Raw genomic sequence first — 16,326 nt, 5'->3', positions numbered from 1 at the left:
GCGCGGGGCCGGAAAAGGAGGGTCTTACACTGCTCCCGGGGCGGTGGCGCCGGGGCCCGGCTGACGGGGCCGCGCCCCCTCCCCTCCCTTCGCCTCCAACCTCTCGTTCATTGGTTCGATCCCTTGGTTCTTTATCCTGTGCATCCTAGTGTCAGGTCTGTGCTGGATTCTGTGACGCGACACACGCGAGAGCAGAGCCTATTGTCTCTACTCACAAGGAGTTTGAATTCCAGTGGGGAAGCAGCCGACATGAACACGCCAACACACGAATAAGTAAATAAATACAAATAGCAACAAACAAAAAAATAAAATAGCAATATGAGCTTTGAAGGGGAAAAAACGGAAGAATAACAGGGATGAATGTAATTCAGAAAAGGCAGTCAGAAAAGACTTCTGAAAAGGTGACATTTAGGCCAAGACATGAAGAAAGAGCAAAACCAAGCAAAGACTAGAATACAGTATCCCACGAGAACAGAAAAGCGTGTGCAAAAACCCTGAAACGGCTTGTGTTAGAGAAGACAAGTAAGACCTGAGCTATATGAATGATGGGAATAACAGAAGGTGTGAGAGACTGGTGGCAGATCATTCAGGGGCTTTAGTTGAGAAAAGAAGTTTGGGTTATACTCTAATTGCACTGGGAAGCTCTTTAACCCTAACTCCGTTACTCTGCCCCCTGCATGAAGGAGAACAATCTTAAAGGAGAAGAGGAGTCTAAGGAATGAGTCTTGGTGATCACAGACCTTTAATAAAAGTTGGAGGGAGGAAGAGGAGCCTAAAAAGGAAGAGCCAGAAAAGTAGGATAAAAACATATGAATATGATGTTCCAGCAAAAAGTATTTCGGGTGGGATTTTGTTGATGTAGTGGTGAACATTGTTAAAAGCGGACAAGTATAGATCAATTGACTTTGGCAACAGGAAGACTTCATAGTTATGAATTCTACAGTTCTACCCAAAGCAGGTCCCACACTATATTTAATTTAAAGCTAGATTGAAAGAGGAGTGGATAGGAGATGAGGAGCTCAAGACAATAGAGAGAATAAGGGGTCAATGCTTAGTTTATTTAGGATGACATTAGGAGTGATAATGTCTAATAAGGTAGCCACTAGCCACATATGGCTATTTAAATTAATTACATTAAATACAATAAAAATTCAGTTCCTCAGCTATTGGAACAAATGACTGAGGAACAAAATTTCAAGGGCTCTATCATGTGTCTAGAGGCAATTGTACTGGAAAGTGCACATACAGAACATTTCCACCATCACAAAGTGTTCTATTGGGCAAGTGCTATATTAGAACTTACATTTAAGCTACTAAGATCGATGTGAAAGAAAGAGGGGCAACCCCTTGAAAAGAAAAATCAGATGGGTTCCAAAGGGCACATGAGCAGCCTTAGATAATTAAAAGGTCTTAGAGATAAAGAAGTTCATTTATAACAGGAGTTACAAAAGGGTACAGTTACAGGAAAATTTGAAGGTAAGGAAGCATTCAGCTGAGGGCAAAAAGATGGGAGTAGGGTGTTTGAGAAAAGAGAAGGTACGAAGTAGACATCTTTGAGGGTGGAAAATTGGCTTTCTAAGGAAAACTAATCAGTTGAACTTCTGACAAATACTAGGAACTCACTTGGTGTTTGAGTTTGTCGACCTTAAAACAGAATCAACTAGGTATTCTGTCACCAAAAAAAATTTATTCAGGAAAAAGGAAGTATTGTAACCCAGTATGTACAAACATCATGAGCAATATACGTGAACTACCATAAGCCAGTTCAGAACTCAACCTAGCATCATCCCCCAAGAGCTCCTCCCTGACCTTCAGGTTAACAGCTGACCATGGTAAGAGACTGCACTGCTTTAGGGCTCCTCCCACAGGTTCTAGCTCCTCCAGAGGCCCTACCTATTGATTTTGTGCAGGTTAATGTCTCTGTCATAAATTTTATGAAGATTAGGGATTTAAAAGTATTTGAAGATGTTTGTTCAGGTGCAGGCAGAGAGAAGACAGGTGGTTGAGTTTATCCAGGGTAGGAGTTTTGCCAAACAAGTACAACAGAGGAAGAATGAGCCAAGTGGATGTTGGCAACAGAATGTTTATGATGGTGCATGTGGGCTCAAAACCATACAGAGAGCAATTTTTGACATGTGACGTGAACCTGGAAAGGGGTCAAAGAATTAGAAGTGTTGCCGTTAAAGAACGGTTGCAGTACCGTACGTAAGCAAGGGAGCTGGTAGTACAGATGCTGGTGGTATGAACAGGATATTTGGAATTGAGATTTCAGTTGTGAGTTTCTGGTGATGGTAAGATCCAAGGTGAGCCCATGCTGGGTAAGACATGGGGAATGGAAGGCTGAGGCAGAATGTATGCCCTGTTGTTAGAACTGAGAGGACAGGGTGCTAGGTTTATCATCTGAGTAAAGCTTAAGTCAGGGAATAATACTAGAGTGAAGAAAAAGACTATGAGAGAGGAACTAAGTTGTTGAGGACAGAGTGAACAGAAGGCTGGGAAATAATGGCAAACGGCAGGGGAGAATGGCGACATAGCCTTCTGTCTGGCTACCCTCAGTCTTCTTTTCCCTCTACTATGCCTCTCTTCCCTATTTCCAGCTTCCTTCCAATCTCATTCTATCTTTTCTTCCTCCTCTTTTTTTATTTTCCATCTTTCCTCCCCTTCTTTCCCCATTTCTAACTTCCTCTCCTTCTCCCCAACTACTTTTCCTCTCCTTCTGTCTACCCTCTTATTTTTCTTTGCCCCTCTTATCCCTTTCCCTCTTCAGCTCCTACTCCTTCTTTTCCACAATGTATACTTTTTCCTTCCCACCATGGAAGATGGAATAGAATATCCCAGATTATCACAGCTGAAGAAATCTTATTATTAATAATTTATTCATATTCGTCATGAATTCCTTTTTTGTCGTTTATTGAGCCCTATCATAACTCCCAGCTTATTGACCTAGATGTTACTGTTATGCTCATTTTGTGAAAGAAACCTGAAGCCATATGTTGTCCAAGGGCATTAAGCAGCAGGAGCTGGAATTCTGGGCTTCTGAATCCGTGTCTCATGTTCTTCTTGTTATTGTTGTAGAACTAGGTATCATCTTGTTAAAAAGCAGTGTACATCAGGGTTGAAAGGAGCTAAACTAAGTTCAGAATCTTCATGTTACAACAGGGAAACAGAGATGCAGAGGAAGGAAGGAAGTTGTCCAAGATCTTGCCACACTTTAGATATTAGGACTCAGGTGAGGAATAGACAGTGGTATCCTACCAAGAGTAGGGCAAAGTCCCTAGGCTACTAATAACTCAAACTAAGGAAACGCCTATGAATCTTTGAACTTCAGTTTTTTATCTTCAGCTGGGAAATAGAAAGATAAAATGAAAGCCTCGATGTAGATGATCTGTAGGGTCCTACCATGTTCATGTTCTTTGATGAAAAAAAAAGGACAGTTATTCAATTGCTCATACTAATCCCTTTAAGGACATGTCCCTGATAACTAGCACAAGGATTTGAAAACTTTTGGTAAGATCTAGGTAATAAATATTTTAGGATTTGTGGGCCTTATCATCTCTGTTGCAACTACCCAACTTTGCCACTGTAGGTACAAAAGCAGACCCAGATAATACATAAATTAGTAAGTATGGTTATATAAAACTGTTTATATGGACCCTGATATTTGTATTTTATATATATAATTTACATGCGTCCCAAAATATACTTTCTTTTATGTTTTTATCTATTTAAAAATGCAAAAATCATTTTAGTTTGCAGGCTATAACAAAACAGGCACTTACAGGCTATAGTTTGCCAAATCCTGACCTGGCAAAATGCCTAGTGTGAGAAGGTCAATCTAAGCTCAAAGGAAGCCTCCAAACCTTCATGTTCTGGGGAGAAGAAGTTAGGACACAGGTCAGCTGAAAACAAGTACAGCCGGTCCTATTACTAAAAGGATTAGGAGTATAATAGAAGGGCACATCAAAGCAAATATGCCTTCTTTGCCTTTGTGTACATTCTTTTAAGCAACTTTTCTGTAATTGTGCTGGCAACTAGACTTGAAACATATTAAGGTATGAGTCTGTGGAAAAAGGATCTAGGAAGCTTGCTTTAAATGAAATCCCTAGGCTCTGTTCATATGTTTTTAGTTAAGGCTATAAATAAAAAGTCTTTCTTGCTCTGATGATAGAGTCTACCAGAACTAAGGATTCCACACAAGAATTTGGGTCCAAAACTTCATTATATACCTACACACAGCATTTTGTAGTCTTTTCTCTCTATGCCTCCCTGGAGAACTATGACCACGGTACACTGACCACAGTCCTGTACCTTGTCCATCTCTTTCTGCCAACCATGCTAGGCAACTAAGGAAAATCTAATGTGAAAAGAAAAAAGTTAAACACAGATATCTATCTCTGCCAAGGGTTTTCCAGGGAGTTATTTCCAGGAAGTACAAGGCTAGGCAAAAAAAAACCCAGGTTATTTATTGGTTCTTCGGGCCTGCCCTGGTTATCTATCACCATGTAACAACCCAAACCAAAAACGTAATGGTTTACAACAAGATATGATTTGTGTGGGAACCTTGTCCCCTCCCCATAAGGCACACATACATTTGGTAACCAGAAGTGTTTAGTGTGAGTAGTGCTGTGAATAGAGACAGGAGACACTTGGAAGAGTTTTTCCAAAACACCTTACTACACCAGGTAGTCACACGGAGCCAAGCCAAGGAGGCCAGGATTCATATGAGACACCGTGTTACTCTGATGCTTGAACACTGAACCCCTTTGCTGTCCACAGACAAAGGTCAATTAGCACTTTGATCCTATTTTCTCCCCACCATAATCATTTTGTTGTAGCCTTATATCAGTGCTCCTAGTCTGTGGAGATGGCAGAGAAGCAGTGAGTTCCATCTAGATGCAAACAACAGACCTTCAATAATAATATGCCTCAATAAATATATATTGAATAAGTGGATGTTACACATTAGGGGTCCACTCTTTATCTAAACCCATAGATTGAATCCATAGCTTAAATAATTGGATGAGTATCTGTGGAATATCCACTGTATACCAGGCATTTCACTTGTATAACCTGTATTTTGTGATAATGTTCAAACTTTTCAATAATCAGTACAATCAGACTATCTGTAGAGATTTCTGGGCCAGGATTTGCTATGCTAGGCATCAACCCTCTAATTGTTGGACTGTAGGTCCATGGTATCCCAGAAGAGGGATGAACAGTATTCAAGTGCTCAGGGGAGTAGCTATATACCAACTCATATTAAAATAATTCAATATTTTATCTGCCAATAGAGTCTTACCAGTTGTGTGTTGGCTAAACATCAGCCTTGCCCTGCCCTGATTGGTGTGGCTTAGTTGGTTATGTATTGTCCCACAAAGAAAAAGGCTGCCAGTTCAATTAATTCCTGGTCAGGGCACATGCCTGGGTTGCAGGTTTGGCCCCCAGTAGGGATGCATACAAGAGGCAATAAATCAGTGTTTCTCTCTCACACAGATGTTTCTCTCCCTCTATCTCTCTCCCTTCTCCTTTCTCTAAAAAAATAAGCATATAAAATCTTTTAAAAAATCAGCCTTGCCTTATAAAATTCTCATAACGCTCTGAAGTTAGTGCTGCTATTTTGCAGATGGAAAAACAAAGCCAGGAAGTGGAAATACTTTGTTCAAGACCACATAAACAGTAGATAGCATAGTAAATTTCAAACTCAGCATGTTGGAATTCAAAATCTGCATTCTCTCTAGAATTCTGACACCTTATAAAAAGTTCCATACTCACAAAATCCCTACATAGTAAGTTTTATTACATATGAGAAGACTGAGCTCAGAATGATGTGTAATAAGAGCTAGCCTCTAAACCCACTCGTACCCATTGTGTTTATTTATCATCAAGTACATTAGGTCTTTTGCATATATTCAGTGAATGCATACTATTCCCAGGATATATTCAGGTTCCTAGTGAAGTCTCTAGGAACTTCAGAAATAGGGCCTTGTCACCATTTATTTGTCCTGTTGGTCATAATTACCCTTTACAGATAAATCATCTGTTCACATACTTTTACTTTCCCATTCTTGACCATACCGGTTCAGTGATATATGCTATTCATTTTTCGGGATTCAGCTCAGATTTTACCTCTTCGAGGAAGCTTTCTCTAAATTCCCAAGACTGGGTTAGATGCTCCTCTGTTGTGATTCTACACATACCACCTCTCCACTCACTCCCTTGTTTACTTCTGTTGCAACACTGTGTGATGTATTGTGTATCCCCACACCAGATTTAGAGTTCCTTGAAGGAAGGGACTGTGTCTCACCACTCTTTATACAACATGGCAATGTATTTATTATTATAACATGATTCACTCTTTTAAGCGAATTCCAAGTTTCCTGGAAGATTCAGACTAGAAATTAAAGAGATGTTACAACTAATACCACAGAAATACAAAAGATCATAAAAGACAACTACAGACAATTATACAATGAAGTGGACAACCTAGAAGTTGATAAACTCTTAGAAACAGAACTACAAAAACTGAATTATGATGAGATAAAAAATCTGAACAGATAGAGTACTAGCAAGGAGATGGAATCAGTATTCAAAAACCTCCTAACAAACAAAAGTCCAGGACCAGACATCTTCACTAGTGAAAACTACCAACCATTCAAAAAAGAATACCAATCTTTATCCAAAAAATAAAAAAGGGAGAACTCTTCCGAACACATTTAATGAGGCCAGCATTACCCTGATAACCAGACAATGCCACACACAAAAATTACAAGCCAATATTTTTAATGAACATAGATGCAAAAATCTTCAACAAAATATTAGCAAACCAAATTCAACAATACATAAAAAAGATTATATACCATCATCTACTTTTATTCAACATAGAATTGGAAGTTCTAGCCAAAGCAATTAGACAAGAAAAAGTAGTCATCCAAACTGGAAAGGAAGAAGAAAAACTGTCACTATTTGCAGATGACATAATATTATATATATAGAAAACCCTAAAGACTCCATCAAAAAACTGTTAGAACTAATAGGCAAATTCAGTACATAAGTTGTATGATACAAAATCAATATATAAAACTGTGTGGCAAACTATCAGAAATAAAACAATCTGCTTCTGCTGCTCCTGGTGTTGCTTGTGTGCTCATTTGGTGCATACCTGGTACCTCTTTTGTGAAGTGGTAGTTGAGGAGTCACCAGTGCTCACCATGGTAGATGTAAATCCAAAGAAAGGAGTCAAGATGGAGAATAATGATCATATTAATTTGAAGGTGGTGGGGCAGGATAGTTCTGTGGTGCAGTTTAAGATTAAAAGGCATACACTACTTAGTAAACTAATGAAAGCCTATTGTAAAACATAGGGTTTGTCAATGAGGCAGATCAGATTCTGATTTGACGGGCAACCAATCAATGAAACAGACACACCTGCACAGTTGGGAATGAAGGATGAAGACACAATTGATGTGTTCCAGCAGCAGACAGGAGATGTCTGCCGAAAAGGAAAGCTGCTACTTTACTTCAGAACTCTGTCCCTTCAAGGACCAAGAAGCCATTCTCGATTAGTAAACAGCAATTTGCTTCCACTACATCCTGACTACTACAGTCTAGTTTTCTTTGCTCTTTCATTTTCCCTTTCCCCATTCCTTTAATTGTGCATAAAGTAACTGATGTACCTGCACAAGCACTTGCATTTTTTTAACTGAATAGCCAATGGTATGTTTTGATCAACATCGAATGGAAATGGAAAATACTGCTTCTGTGAAAATACCCCCTTTCTCCATTAGTGGCATGCTCATTCAGCTCTTATCTTTATATTCCAGTAGGTTATTTTGCTCTCACTGCTTAACAAAAGCAAAAACAAAAACAAAAAAAAACATAAAAATCCTTGCATATCTTGTCTGACTGGAGATTTTAATGTTTCTCATTCATCATTGTAAAACCAAGGACAGTTTTATAACTTTTTTGTATGTAGCTGTTACACATAGGGCAATCTGTCTTTAAGTAGGGATAAATGAAAAGAAATGAATCCTAGTTTTCCCTTCAACTCAAGCATTTTGTTGTTTAAATAGTTTTAAAAAAAGACAGAAAATAATCCCACTGCATCAAAAAGAATACACAGAAATAAATTGCACCAAGGAGTTGAAAGACCTATATACTGAAAACTACAAGACATTAATGAAAAAATTAAGGAAGACACAAATGTAACGATATTCTGAGCTCATAGACTGCAAGAATTAATAATGTTACAATGTCCATACTATCCAAGGCAATATACGGATTCACTTTCATCCCTATCAAAATCCCAATGGTATTTTTCACAAAAATAGAGCAAACAATCTTAAAATTTGTATGGAACCACAAAAGACCTCAAATAGCCAAAGAAATCTTAAGAAAGAAGAACAAAGCTGGAGGCATTGTGCTGCCTGATTTCAAACTATATTACAAAGCTATGGTAATTAAAACATAGCACTGTTATAAAAACAGACACATAGAACAATGAAACAGAGTAAAGAACCGAGAAATAATTTACAGCCAAGGAGCTAGTTTTCTTGAATGCAAAATCAGGATGATAGTATATTAACTCAGATTAGCAAATACTATCAGAGAATTTACTGGTGCATGTTATTTACTTATTCTAGTTTTTATTCCAAACAATCCAAGCTTTAAAAAAATAAGTAAAATAAGTCAACATTACTTAATTCATAAATTGTTATTGTTACCTCTAATGAGAGGTTCAAGAATCTCAAAAGAATTTTGCATAAATTGAAAAATTGGCAATCAATCCCTTAAAAATAATGATGTTCAACAAAGCAAACATCAAAGTGATGTGCAACAAAGTGAAGTTGTACTTATTTTTAGAAAGCAATAGTCCAGCTTAGCTCAGAAGTGTAAATAGGGGAGGGAAAGTTGAGTGTTTGGAGAAATTCAGTAAATGAGTGGCAGAACTGATAACTGATTCCAACTTCCCTGTTCCTGGTACTAACAACAGCTCTTTAATTCCCACAGCCAGCCTGTTAAAAGGCATGTCAGCATTTATACCACTGAACATTAACCTGTTCTAATCATAAAGATTATGTCAGTTAGACAGTGACTAAAAAGGAAAGTTAAAAAAAAAAGACAATTGACATGTTAGGTTGTAGAATTTTGGGTGAATTTTTCAATTTGCAATATTTTCTTATAGCATTGTTTGTGCAACAAATTAGTACTTTGAGAAGTATAACACACTGGAAATGGTTCACTGTGAAGAAAATTTAAAACACTTGCAAATTTGAAAAATAAGACTGGTAGCTTTTCACTGTTAGGGCCAATAGCCATAAAAATTCCATAGTGTCCTGAACTGACGTAAATATATATAAACAGGGAGCAAAGAATAGCATAGCATATAGTCAATCTGTTTAAAGTGGCCAGCAATCTAACACTAATTCATATTTGCTTTGGATAATTGCCTCTTACTACCCTGTCTATAAAATTGTTCCTTCCTTCTTCTATGCTTGCTATATCCTTCCAATTCTCCTTTCCATCTAGCACAAAACTTAGTGTGTAGCAGGTCCTTGGTATAGCATTTGTAAGTTTTATTTCACTAAGCTTATTCTCTTTATAATTAACAAATTAGTTCCCTTAATCTCTGTGAATTTATGGCAATGTGTTGCTCATTTATTAACAGTGCCAATTGTTAGTACATCTGCACTAATAATATATGGGCAGCTTTTAATTAACTTTTACATTCTTTATGCATTCAATCTTTTTTTATGATAATGTATAGTATGTGAAGGAGGAAAATCAATTTTAGAGAGATTAAATGGCAGAATTGGGGGCCAGATCCCCAAAGCTAGTACTAGTTACACTATACCATAATTTTAAAAATGTTTAATATCTAGAAAATAATCCCTTTAGGCATCTCCAAGCTGTACTAAATATAAGGCTGAGTCATTCCAATCCTAAAATGAAGACTACTCTTATCTTCATTCAGTTAAAAAAGCATTTACTCTATGCACAGCATTAAATGTATATCCTGTCTAGAAGTCCAATAGTAGTGAAATGTTTAATTAAAGTTCTTTTTTGGTATGTGAGTTATTACTATTAAGCAACAATAAGGTATTTTATTGTTTTGTTAAAAATATAGCATATACTTCAACTCTCCTCTTGCCTCTTCTTTCTTTCTTTTAAATATGTTTTTTAAAAGATTTAATTTCTTATTTATTTTTGGGGAGAGGGAGAGAAACATCAGCGTGTGATTGCCTTTCACAAGCCCCCTAATGGAGATCTGGCCTGCAACCCAGGCGTGTGCCCTAACTGGGAATCAAATGGGTAACCCTTTGGTTTGCAGCCTGTGCAGTCAACTGAGCTACACCAGCCAGGATTTCCTTTTTTTTCTTTTTAACAGACTTTATTGTTTAGAAAAGTTTGAGATTTACAGAAAAAATGAGATTGTAATACAAGGTTCCCATATACCCCATATACACATAGCTTCTATTAACATATTTAGTATGGTACACTTGTTACAATTAACAAACAAATGTACTATACTAAACATTATTAATTAAAGTCCTTGGATTATTAGAGTTTCTTAATTTTTAACCTAGTGTCATTTCTCTGTTCCACGATTCCATCCATGATACCACATTACATTTAGTTGTCCTATCACTTCAGGTGCCTCTTGGCTAGTTTCTCAGACTTCCCTTGGTTTTGATAACCTTGGCAATTTTGAGTATAGGTCAGGTATTTTATAGGATTCCCCATTACTGGAATTGGTCTGATGTTTTTCTTAGGACTGAGGTTATAGGTTATGAAAGAAGATTCTAGAGATAATTGCCATTTTCATCACAGCATGCGTGTATATACTATCAACATGACTCATGACTATTAATGTTAGCCTTGATTACGTGGCTGAAGTCTGTTGGACAGACTTCCCCAGTGTAAAATTACTCTCCTTGCCCCCACCCTTCCACACTGGTTGCTTTGGAAGAATGTCACTATACCCAGCCCACATCCAAGGAGTAGGGAATTATGTGTTACGCTCATCCCTTCTTTTTTGTCTAATTTGTATCATCTTACATTTCCCTTTCAGATATCTTAAAGTGGTTCTAAATAAAACTAGAGGAAAGTAAGTGGCATTTCAAATCCTGACTCTGTACAAACTAGCTGCATCTTTTAAATTTCCTCCCTTGTTGAACAGGGATAATACAATACCTCTCTACTTTGACAATTAGGACTGTCATATAATGATAGAGAAGGCCCACACAAGGTCTTTTTCATTTACATTCTAAATTTAATCTTTAATCAAATCCTGTTGAATCTACCTACATCCACCAGAATTCAACAACATTCATTGCTACCATTCTGGTTCAAGCCACCATCAATCTCTCCCCTAGGTTTTTGCAGCAGCCTTCTGCCTAGTCTTCTTACTTCTGCCCTTGCCTCTCCAGTTTATTCTCAGTGGGGCAACTACAGTTTTTTCATGTGGGGTCTCTTTTTAAGACCAAAAACCAGATCTTGTCAGTTCCCTATTTAAAATCGTCGAATGGCTTTCTTTTTTTTTTTTAAATTTTTTATTGATTATGCTGTTACAGTTGTTCTATTCCCCCTTTCATTCCCCTCCACCCTACCCCCCCATCCCCACCATTACCCCCTCTTTTGTTTATGACCATGTGTCTCAAGTCCTTTAGATTCTATATTTCCCATGCTATTCTTGCCCCCCTTCTATTTTCTATCTGCTGTCTATATTACTTATTTTCTGTACCTTCTTCCCCCTTCTCCTCCTCCCACTCCCCTGTTGCTAACCCTCCTTGAGATCTTCATTTCTATGTTTCCACTCCTGATCTAGCTGTCCTTTTAGTTTGCTTTTGTTTTAGGTGTGGTTGTTAATAACTGTGAGTTTGCTGTCCTTTCACTGCTCATCTTTTTTTCTTCTTTTTCTTAGATAAGTCCCTTTAACATTTCATATAATAAGGGCTTGGTGATGATGAACTCCTTGAATTTGATCTTATCTGAGAAGCACCTTATCTGTCCTTCCATTCTATCACACTCAAGAATGCAGCCAAGTCCTTATCATGACCTAGAAGAACCCAAATGATCTACCAACACCTCCTCCCCTGTTCAACTTTTTTTTAAATGGCTAATTCCATTTATTCTGAAACAAAACAAAATAGGAGCCCTTCAACTCTTGATAATCCTCTTCTCACTCACTCTGCCCAACACATATTAGCTTTCATGATTTTTCTTAAAAATGCCAAGAGGCTCCCAACCCAGGGTCTTTGCGTCCATCAAGGTGTGTGACATGTACCTCTCCTGAAAGAACTTGCCAATTTGCTGTGGAGTAAACTTGCCTGACTGCCTCTTGCTGGCCTTTAGGATCTGCCTTACTTTTGGTGCTTGCTCTTTCAGAAAACCTATGACTGAGCACAGCAAGAGTTCTAGCCATTTCTAACTACTGTGGGGCTCCTCTAACTTCAGAGCTCCCCACTGAGTTGGCAACACTTTGTCACACATGCATTGCTGTCTGAGGCTTTTCCTGCTCTCAAACCAGAGCTGAGGAACTGGCCATCATTTCCCTTAAAATGTTTGCCCAGGAATCTTTGCAGGGAAGCAGAGAATGACACTCTGGGGACCATATATTTCATGGCTAGTTTAATACATTTACACACTCTCAAAACGACAGACACATTCAGAACAAGATAGTCTACAAATGCATTTCAGACCTTAAGGCACTCCCATATTACTCAGTAAACTAACAAAAGTAGAATCTAGAGGAAAGTAAGTGGCATTTCAAATCTTGCTACTCACTAGCTGTGTAATATCTTAAGTTTCTTCCCTTGTTGATTAGGGATTATTCCTCTCTACTTTGACGGTTAGGACAGTAATAGACAAGGTCCGAGAAGGCCCAGTTACCAACAATAGTTGTGGAGGTTACAAGTTATCACACCAATACTAATACTATATGCCACATATATATATACCTATGCCATATATGTTTATACCATATGCCATTTATATATGAAGAAACTTTTTTTAATTTTATTTTTTCTATTTTTAGAGAGAGGGGAAGGGAAAGAGAAAGAGAGGAAGAGAAACAAAAATGTGTGGTTGCCTCTCACACACCCCCTAAACGGGCACCTGGCCAACAACCCTGGCCTACAACCCAGGGCATGTGCCCTGGCTGGCAATCCAGCCAGCGACCCTTTGCTTCACAGGCCTTGCTCAGTCCACTGAGCTACACCAGCCAGGGTTATATACAAGGACATTTTAAAAAATATTTATTTACCTTTAGAGAGAGGGCAAGGGAAGGAGAGAGGGCGAGAAACATGACGTGAGAGAGTAACATCCATCAGTTGCCTCTCATACACATGGGGAGGGGATGCGCCCCACCGCAACCCGGGCAGGTGCCTGGACCGGAACAGAACCTGGCCGGCCTCTCACTTTGAGGGTGGAGGGCCAACAAATAGCCACATCGGTCAGGGCTATAAACAAAGAAATGTTTTTAAAAACGTTTGTTACCGCGAAGAGAGGACGCTTCTTAGGAAAGAAACTGGAATAAGTCTAACTTGCCCTCTCTTTTGCCCATTCAAATTAAGAATTTCACTCTCTTCTAGTCTCGGAGCGACGATCGCACGACCAGAAAAGGGAGCAATTGCTTCCTCTGCCTTGCGCACTTCAGGCCAACTGGGGTTTTCTTTGTGGGTACGCTAGGCCCGCCCCACCCCGGAACTTAACCGTTGACGAAAAACTAAGTGTTTAAATCCTCCGGAACCTGATCCTGGAATGCCAGTGTCGCCCACCTTTCTCCAAGGAGGCTTTGGATTGGCCAACCGCTGCTGTGTGTGGGGCACTGATTGGTTGGCGTACCAGCCCTGCTAGAGACAGTGAAGCCTCCAGTACACACCCTGCACTGTGATGGGTCGAATTTCTGACCAGTCAGCAGGGGCGGCGCGGGCTTCGGTTTCGCTAGCGAGTGTTTGCCGCCTCGGTTCCCGCGACCCCAACGTCCCAGGGCGGGGTCCGTCGAGGCGCTCCTTGGATCTTACCTCTGTTCCGGCTTAACAAACAGACCTGGATTCGGCGGAGGTTGCGGTGAGTTGCACTTAATGCTTTGGCTTTCAGTAGGAGGCTGCAGTGGGGACCGGGAAAGGACGTTGGGTAGCGTTCAGGGCCCTGTAGTGGGTTCAGTGCTCCAGGAGCCTGGATTGTTGACGCGAAGGGGAACTAATGGGAGAAATGAGTGGACCACGAATTCCTTGGGAATCATGTTTACTAGATATGTGAAAGAGGTTTTCAGTCGACAACATGCCATTCGTAGTCGTTTTCACTGTGAAAATTTCTTGAGGACTGAAACCTTCTATGCTCGTCCTTGCATTCCTCACATTATCTAGCTCAGACAGCTACATAATAAGGGATCGGTTAATGTTTGAAGTTCGAGTTCTATTGTAAGTAAAGTCTGAAAATGCGATGGGTATGAACACGGGCAGAAATAACATTACACATGGTGTCCAGGATATGGTTTCACAGAGGAAGTGATATTAGAGTTGGATTGCGAAGGATGATGGGGTTTACCAAGCATTGCTGGTAAAGGGGGACAGCCTGTGCAGATACTCAAACTCGGGGAACTGCAGGTAGTTAGTTCAGTATGATTGGGACGTAGGATGAGTGGATAAAGGATAAAGCTGGAATAATAGGATGGGCCAGATTGTGATTGTTTTTTATTCTGTATATAAGGAAGAGTCATCAACTTTTTAAGCAGGAGAATTAAGTCAGATTTATATAGAAGTAACTTAGCAAACTGTCGGGACTTACAGTAAATCTGATGAGTTGATGAAGTCAGGAACTAAGTGGAGATGGAAAGAGAGAAATTTTATGGGGGAAGAAGGAGGAAAGAGAGGTAAGGATAATTTGATAATTTCTATTTGATGCATGATAACTCCTAGCTTTTCCAGGTATAGGTGTTACGTGATTTTAGTTTCACTGGCTTTGATTGCTTGCATGTTACTGTCAGATCAAACTGTCTCATGTGTATCATTTTAAATGAGGAATGGATCAACATTATATTTTTTACCCTAAGTCATAAAGAAAGAAGAGACATGTATGGAGTTTTAAACCTCCCCTGTTTAATGAAGAAAAATGGCAATCTGTATATTTCTTAGGCTTACAGTGATCAAGAAGCTGAATACTGTTACCCATGACAACCAAGCAGCATAGAAAGGCTTTAGATTTTAAAACCTGCATCCATAGAAGCTCTTCATGGAGTCCACATATCTCCAAGAAGGGCTTTTTAGTCAACTGTACAAGGGCGATTTTAATAGGATTTTATTCCTGTAAATATTTTCAGCCTTTGGCTTTATCTAAAAAAAAAAAAACAACAACTCTTCTAAATGACTTCTGCACCTGCATTATTAACTCTCTCCACACTTACCTTAATTTTGACAGTTCCTTTTTGCTAGCATTGAAATAGAAGGTATAGGACTAAAAAAACTATTAAGGCAAAAATAAAAGAATATAAGAAGCCCTGGCTGGTGTAGCTCAGTGGATTGAGCACGGGCCTGGGTTGCAGGCAGGTTCCCTGCAGGCCAGTGCCCTGCAGGGGATGCACTAGAGGCAACCATACATTGATATTTCTCTCCCTCTCTCCTTCCCTTCCCCTCTAAAGATAAATAAATAACTCTTTAAAAAAAGAATATAAGAAATACTGAACTGAAAAGAAAGGACTTTGAGGTCTGTATTTTGCTTCCGTAATATTTAAATGTAGATACCCAGTGGGCAATTAGAAAAGTGGGTTTGAAACTCAGAAGAGAGGTGGAAGCTGAAAGGGTGCTGTACATAGATGGGTGTGGAAACAATGGGAGTGATAAGATTACCCACAGAGGGCTGGTGGAGCCCAAAGAGACCCCTGATTTGCACTGATTCAAATCAGTTTGTGGGGATGCAGTATTTACCTTGCATGTGCACGAGGCTGAAGGTGTGTTGACTTCAGTATAGACCCAATAAATATCTAACCCAAATTATTCCTATCTGCTGCCTTGTGGGTTTTTTAAAAAATATTTTGCAGCTTTTAGTGAAAATCTTATATATTAAATACTACCTGATATACCCAGCTCACTTAGTTACTTAGTTGTTGTAATGATTTTGGGGCAGAATCTGTGCTTTCTTTAATGAATAAATATATTGGTAGGGTTTGCTGCCAAGGATAAATATTAATTTATAGTCAGAATGACTATAAAGTATGAAAATAATTAAAACCCACAAGGATTTTATCATATTAATCTATAGATGAAGGCACTTTATGTAAGTAACCTAATTTTGTCTGTAATTTGTTAATAAGTGGTTAAATCATGTTTC

The 16,326-nt window shown here is 38.9% G+C and overlaps 1 protein-coding gene and 1 pseudogene across 3 annotated transcripts in view; both read left to right on the top strand.

The window, feature by feature from the left end:
- The first annotated feature begins 7,208 nt into the window (after window positions 1-7,208).
- On the top strand, window positions 7,209-12,399 carry LOC119039823 (small ubiquitin-related modifier 2-like; annotated as a pseudogene).
- Window positions 12,400-13,897: 1,498 nt separating this feature from the next.
- Window positions 13,898-16,326, top strand: part of STIL (STIL centriolar assembly protein) — a 47,675-nt gene continuing 45,246 nt past the window's right edge. For all 3 annotated transcript variants that reach the window (XM_053673457.1, XM_037132705.2, XM_037132704.2), the window contains exon 1: window positions 13,898-14,067. The gene's annotated coding sequence lies outside the window, so the exon portion shown is untranslated. The remainder of the gene's footprint in view (window positions 14,068-16,326) is intronic.

This window comes from Artibeus jamaicensis, unplaced genomic scaffold, assembly GCF_021234435.1.
Source record: "Artibeus jamaicensis isolate MK-2021 breed Jamaican fruit bat unplaced genomic scaffold, CSHL_Jam_final contig_866, whole genome shotgun sequence".
In the NCBI taxonomy this organism is placed as follows: domain Eukaryota; kingdom Metazoa; phylum Chordata; class Mammalia; order Chiroptera; family Phyllostomidae; genus Artibeus; species Artibeus jamaicensis.
This window is presented reverse-complemented; position numbering and strand designations above follow the sequence as displayed.